The sequence below is a fragment of the Protopterus annectens genome, chromosome 7.part0, assembly GCF_019279795.1.
Source record: "Protopterus annectens isolate FY-2018-M chromosome 7.part0, PAN1.0, whole genome shotgun sequence".
In the NCBI taxonomy this organism is placed as follows: domain Eukaryota; kingdom Metazoa; phylum Chordata; order Ceratodontiformes; family Protopteridae; genus Protopterus; species Protopterus annectens.
The window spans coordinates 917,041,812-917,049,671 of record NC_056739.1 but is presented as its reverse complement, the minus strand read 5'-3'; positions in this window follow the sequence as shown (position 1 = coordinate 917,049,671).

Below are 7,860 nucleotides of genomic sequence, written 5' to 3'. Positions count from 1 at the left end.
AAAAATTTGAGTAGGAGTAGATACATGCTTGGTTTTCTGTTTCTATTTGACAGGCAAAATGGGGCCAACTGTGTTACTAATGACAGTAGCTGCTTCCCCAGGGATGGGTACAGCATTCTGACATAAAAGGAAAACCTTTCCGATTCCCTCTCCCAGGACTGACAAGAATGACTCTCCCTTTCCCACTGAGGAGACCCCAACAGCCACAAAGGAAGTAGCTAACCCCTGGTCCACAGTGGTGCTACACCAGAGGGATCTGGGGTAAAAGCTAAGTGGTCTGATATACAAAAAATGGTGACAGCAGATTTGCCCACCTGTGGCAGAGGCAAAATGCTAGCCTGCTGTGGTGACAAAGGTTGTTTGCTTAATTTTTGGGACCAGTAGTCTGCTCCATGGTCAAGCCAAAACTGGTGCCTCTTTCCTAGGAAGACAAGCAGCACATGCCAGTAAACATTACCAGTCTACAAAAGTACTTTTTTGGCAGAAAAAAAACATAGTAAAAAGCACTTGAAAACATTATGCCAGCTCCCCAAAATAAAACAAACAATTTCTCCATAGAAAAAATGCTTTCAGTTACTTTACACCACTTTTAAACTGAAGGGAAAAAGGAGCGCTCCATTTAAAAGTGCATTACAGTCTCATGACAGTCCATTAAAACACAGCACTACTAGTTATAAGTCCATTAATACACAACACTCATACCTTTAAAATAATCTTCCTGAAGAGGAAGGTGGAGAAACAGCAACACAAACAAGAAAATGGAAGTCCCCCCCCCCCCCGAAAAGGAACTTATCTACCAAGCAAAGAAACAGCACAAGCCAACCGTTGATCCTAAAAAGCCTCAGAAAAGCGTACTCTTTAGTGGCAGTAAATCTCTGAAGGATTTAGTGCCCAAACTTGTCTTTTAGTCAGCTCAGCTCAAGCTACCTGACAGTTCAGGCACATGGAATGTGCCCTGAAGCTTTAGAAGCTGGTTGTTATATCCTTGGCAGGATATAACCCATATTGCTAAGGCTACTGCCACAGTGATCAATATGATGAACATGCACACTTCCTGTGCTAGCTTGCCGAATCATTGTGTCAAGTATTCTATCTTTCTAGGGGAGAACAGCAGCCCCCTGACTACTTGAGTTTAAAACTGCCATGAGAACATCACCCTTGAAAGGGATGAGGGAAGATTTTGGAATGTTAAAGGAAAACTTAAGATTAAGGAAACAGTCCATGGTGAAAGGCAAGTCCCAGACTATTCCTCCTTATGTGATACTGCATGCATGAGGCAGTCATCTAAATAGGGAATATGTCAATGCCCTTTCCTCCCACAAAAAGCTGTTAATGGAGCCAGGCTCTTTCTAAATACCCTGGGTATATTAGCCAATCTCAAAAATCCTGAACACACTACCAGCCAGTCAGAGGATACATACACAGATTCACACACAGCACGCACAAACACCCCCATAGGAGATTTGATGGAAAACAATTCACATATGACATGTCTTCTGGATGTGGAAGGAAACCAGTGCTGGACACAGGAAGAACGTGCAGTGTCTGCACAGAAACCACACTGACTGAGAACTGAACTAACCTAAACTAGAGAACTAAGCAATGCCAGGCAATATTAACTACTAGACCACTCTGTCACCTATAAAGTTTTTCCGTTAAATGTAATTGCAATGTATGAAGTATTGACAAGATCCTACTGCAATGATTTTATTTTTCAGTATCAGCTTTCTGACCCCCACAGACCAGTTTATTATATGCCAGCAGATCCCAGACATTTTCAGTGTAAACAGTGTACAAAAGATGCACACAAGATGCAAAATTCAATTAAAGCAATGATAATAACTGCAACCTATGGATATGTGCTCACCATATCAGCTGAACCGTGAGGTCCTCTGAACTGGGTAACTACTGGAAATTTCTTTTCTTTTCCTGAGATGTCCAGTTCAGCTGAGTCCAGAAATTTCAATATCTGTTAGAAAAAACTGCCACCTCACATCATTACAGTAGGGCTTTCTTAGTTTCTGTATTCCTTAATTCCATTCCCCCACATGACTATCAAGCACAACTTGAAACAGACACACAAATAGGATATCTATCTTGCAAGAAAAAGCCTTCTGTGAACTTGATGGAGAGTCTGTCTAAACATAGGGAATAAACTGGATGCAATAAGCACCGACTACAGATGACCTTCTCCCAAACCAGTTGAGTTGGAAGAAGACCCAGTAAGCCAGAAAAAAATCACAATTGAAAGTCTTCATTTGCAAAAAGGTCATTATTAACCAACATTAACTTAGTAATAATCTTTCTCATGTACCCCATTAAACCACACACACACACAGAGCTCAGATATCAGACAAAATTCATAATCAAAGCAACTGAAAGACAAAGAACTCAGTTCACCAATCACTGCATCCATGGAGCGTACAGGTGTAACTTTCTGGTCTTGCCAGACACGTTTCAAGACAGCTCTGAAAGGTTTGTAATTTTTATTAAAAAGTACAAAATGTACCTGTTAAAAGAAAACTGCATGGCAGAAATGTATGTACAGTTAACATTTAATTCAACAGATAAAGAAGCTATTACTTGTGTGCTGTACTCATTTACAAGCTGTAAAACAGATTTTAACCAGATACCAACGTCCCAAACTGTATTAAGTGGATTAGCATTTAGCTTCAAGAGAGACTAACCAAAATTCACTCCCACCACTGAACAGAGGGGATAACATTTTCCAAAATGTAAAACATCAAAAGTCAGCTGCCATTTCATTTCTTCAAATGCATAACAAACATTTACAACAGTTTTATTAAGACAAAATGTCTCAACCACCACTTTGGTGCATTAAAAACACTGTCAGCTGCACAAACCATGAACAATATTCCTTGTAATGCACTTCAACTACAATAACATTTTTATTTCAGGAAACGTGTTCTACAACCAAAGCAATTTAAATACTCAAGACTGAGCTAGCATGCTGTCAGTTTTAAGTTTATTGTGCGTATAATAAAAAAAACCTGACTGGAACGGACAAGAATTTATTTGTCCAAGGTTGGCAACTATGATTCATGTCAGCATGTAAAAAGACTGAGAATGTATTGCATGTGTGTGCTTGTGAATACATATACATACATTACATATATGTATACACACCCACACACATCCATAGCTGAGACCAAGATCACTTTCTGTACAATTAAAATTAAGTACTTTTAACAGTGACATTCAATAAGGTATTGTACATTGTAAGACAATGCAAGTTAAGTTTAGTTGGGAGACCTAAGCTGAAAGTGAGTGCCTTCAACACTTGCTCTTCATGAACTGACAACTTCATACTATGAAATGATAACTTGCAAATGTGTCATTAAAATACGTCAGGCTGAACAAATTAAATTTAAACTGAGGAAAAAGTTAACGTGTTCTGGATTTCTACCACTGAAACCCATTAGCTACAGCAATGTACAGCACCTTAAACTAGAGAAAAGTAATTCTGTGGCAATATTGGTTAATCCATACCATATGCAAAAACTGTTCCATCAGCAGACTAAAAAAGTCTGCATCACAAGCTACAAATCTGTTTCAAACACAGTGATGGTAAACTGCAAAATAATTTCAGTACAATTAACAAAACTAGAGCAAAGTGATTTCTTGTAAAGGTGGTGTGCCCTGTATGATACCAAGTCCTTAATACATGGCTGTATGGTGTTAACAGGTGTCCTTTCCTGTACTACTCGAAAATTAAGGTGATACAGCAGAACCTCCAATGGGTTAATATAGTGTTAATCACTATATTATACTTATACTCACATTACATAAAGAGAGACATCCATGCATGTGGTGCACAGGTTCTTCTGCAGATTGTAACATCGCAGTCTAGAACACGTTAAGATGTCTGTATATATGAACCCAAAAGTCAGTGTACTGAAATAATAAATTCAGACCAAAGGATATCAAGGCACCCAGTATTACAAACAAGGGTCATGACATTTTAGTCAGCTTCCAAATATGGTATGCAAAGTCCGGCTCAAGCAATCTGGGTCTGACTAGCAAGCCCAGTATTTGGGAAGCCACCTTTCCTGGCATGGGGGAAGGGATAGGAATGACACTACTGACTTGCCTATCCCAGGGGAGAGGGGGAGGGGACATAAGTAGGGATTGTAATATTGGCGGGCGTTAGGATGGGTAAATGGGTAGGGCATCTATATATACAAAAAAAAAAATCCCTTTGGCCATGGCTGCAAGTATGGTACTGGGACACTTCAATCTCCACTCACTCAAAGGCAGGGTTTTGGATTAGTTTCAGACTGGGTCAGAAGTGACTCTTGGCATCTGAGACTGAGTACAGGCAAAAACAGCAATTGACAGTCTGCTCTATAGGGACCAAAAAGTGACAAAGTACAGTCTTAGTTGCTTATGTTGCTTTATGGAAGAATTAATGTTTGTAAAATAACTGAACAGTTGATGTCTGCTTTAAAACCCATGCGTTTGTTCAGTGCTTTCTGCACTTCAGTCACAGTGGAATACACTACTGCTGATTAAACTATTAAACATCTCTTACACAATGTAATTATGATGTGGGATGTTGCAAAATAATACATTAAAAAAAAAAAAAAAAAAAAAAAAAAAAAAAACATTTTTGTTACTTTCCAACACTGGTGGCAGTAATCAGTGAAAGGCACATTAGATACATTTTCACTGACAAGATTATGTACAAACGACACCTACCACAACCCCACTAGTTTACAATCTACAATTCCTTTTTATTAAAAGTGCTGAATTATGGAGGAGGAGAAGGCAGAGAAACATCAACATATTGATCATTAATTAGCAATTGCAGTGTTGAAAAAAATCAGTCCATTTAAAACAAAAGTGCGGTGGAAATCATTATCTTTTAATGTGAGGACTGGTGACCAACATTACACAATTCTCTGCAATCCCCCCACCCTGTTAAAGTAGAGTAATCAGACTCCTATGTCTTAAAAATTCTCACACGCGCACAAATAACAAAGCAGGAAGGACTCCATATCTGAACCTTTCTGCTATAACATAATTACAAAAAAGAAAACATTTAAAAGCTTATATATATTTTTTAATTTTACAAAAACAAAAACAAAAAAAAAGAAAAAAAGAAAAAGAAAAGACAAAAAAGTGTGAGCTTCTTGTTGGAGTTTAGACAGTCAAATAATTCCACTGTACATTATATACAAAATCAGAGTGCAGCAAAGCAGGAGTGAGGAATCACCCCCAGACAGCAGTTCAAGCTGCATTTAGTGCTTTAGCACCATGTAATGGAGCAAAACCAAAAACTGTTTAACCCTTTGCCTGTTAGACATCCAGATTCCCCTCCCACAATAAAAAGGTCCCCTTTAAAAGACACTGTGAAAATTCCAGAAAGGTAAAATACCTGATGCCTTCAAAATTAACAAACCTAAGCACAAGAGGCGTTATGCAAGTTAATCCAAATGAGAAGTAATACAGATGCTGCAAAAAATGGTAGGTTGACAAGTCTCTCATCAGTTTACCAACAGAGGAAGCTAATTTTTATGCTGGCATCCTGGGAAACAACAGCCTTACTGGATCAATGTCATTATGAAACAATCCAATTTTGGTGGGTGTCATCTTCTTCTTCTGATGTCACCATTTTTCTCGATTCCATGGTCAGGCCACCTGTGGTAAGTCACTGCATCTGCTTTTCTCCCCAACTACCAGCATTTCCACATTATCATAAACACCCAATTACCTGTTTAAAAATGCATTCCTGCAGGGGATCTAACCTGCATTTGAAACAGTTTTAAGAAAACAAAGAAGTCAACACTCTGTGCAGTTTTTTTTTTTTTTTTTTTTGGCTCAGAGAAGCTAAATAAACTGCCAGTCAACTAAAATCAGAGCCTATCACATCAGCTACAAGATAAGCAATCCACAGCCCTTTTGAGTACATAAAATGCATATCATTACAAAAAGCTCCATGAAAAGCATACGGAGACAGAGATCATTATGGAGAAAGAAAGAAGTCACTACAATGTCCAAAAGTGGACTGGTTTAAACACAGCTGCATGCAGTATGTCAAGTAAAAGCAGTGAATCAATGAACAAAGCGTCAAGAGCTACACATACACATAGATAAGACTGCAAAGGACAAAGAAGTGAAGAAATATTACTGTACTGGAAGGCAAAGTCACTGAAGTATGTCACTGAGCACAAGATAAAAAGTACTGGGCAAAATGACTGCACTATTGTTTAAAAACATTTTTTGAGACCGAGTGCATGCTGGGAATTCTGTCACAGGCAGCAGGAAACATAATAGGAAATTGTCACCGTCACCCCCTCCCTTGACCCGAATTTCAACATAATACAAAGAAAGAGCACACTAACAAAATCAAAAATATGTTTTTCCCCTGTAAATTTCGGAAGAAAACATTAGTTTTGCTACTTGCTTATCTGATATTGTCCCATAGAAAGTACATCATTGTAAAGCAGATAATGTTAGCTTACCAGACTTGCATTACCTTGGAGTACACACCAGACATACTTTTTCCCCTCTCCACCAAATGATGACATCTAGTCACCAATACAACCTGACCACCCAGAACTCCTTGATCACACAGATTGGGGTGGAATTACAATCTTCTCAGCTGGCTGCATCACGCACAGAAATAAAGCCCTGACTTAGGACCAGCTGACTCATGATCAACTAGCAAACAGAGTACTGCAGAAACCAACAAGGGATGATGAGAGTAAGTGGTCAATGCTTCCCGTCCTATCTGCAAGTTAGAGAAGTGGTCCAGCCTGCTGGAATGCTGGAATCTACTGGAGACAGAGGTGAATGGCATGCAATATATGAGCCAAAGAACTGCCCTTGGCTGTGTGGTAGCCTTCAGGAAGTATGGGTAAGAATGTGAATGCATATGGATGAAGGCATAGCAAATTGCTGCATCTAAAAAGCACTCATATCTTGAAAATCCCCCTCAAAACTGCATGGATGACTGCTGCACCATAATCAGTTTACTCCCATGTGATGGAGAATGAACAAGCTATTGCAATGGAGCGTAGATTACTGCCAGGCATGGCTACAAACAGAGATGATTAAAAAAAAAACTATGTATTTGCTACTGAAGTGTTGTGGTGGCAAAAGGACAGCTTCATCCTACTAGTTAGATTTTACCCGTTCTTACACTAGGAGTCTCATAAAACAGTGACCTACAAAGCACTGTGCCAGCTTCCACAGTTTACTACTGGATAACTAACAAAAATACATAAATAAATCAGCTTTATCAGTGCATCTGCCCTTTGCCAAAGAACAATTAGGCACAACCTTCAGTCCCCATTCCACACACCAGGAAGCAGTGTGACCACTGATATACACAATTGCTCCCTCCCCCTCCATGTCAGCCCATCCATTACCCAACTCAGACAACTACCTTCACAGGTAGATATCTAGCCACTGTGCCAGTGCAGTAACCCTACAACTGAATTATCACCTTCACCTGAAAGATGATGCCTAATACAATTTTTTTACCACTTCAGCTTAAGGGCTACCATCCTTCACTACTGCATCTTAATCTAAAACATCTTCCACAATTCTAATTCACTTACGCACTTACATACAAGTTAACCACATGGACAACTGGAAACACACAAATGAAGCTGAACATGTACTTAAAGTAAAAATGAATGACTTTACACTTTCATAACTAACTGCATTTAACCTCTATGCATATAAAGTTTAACTAACGGAGGCTAAAAATCAGATTTGATGTGCTTGCCTAATGATGGGGTTAAAGCATTCTGGTTTGTGATGCCAAAGGCTTGGATTTAATTGTTGGTCCAAGTGCCAGAGGACTGGCTGTAGAGGATATGAGTGTCTAGT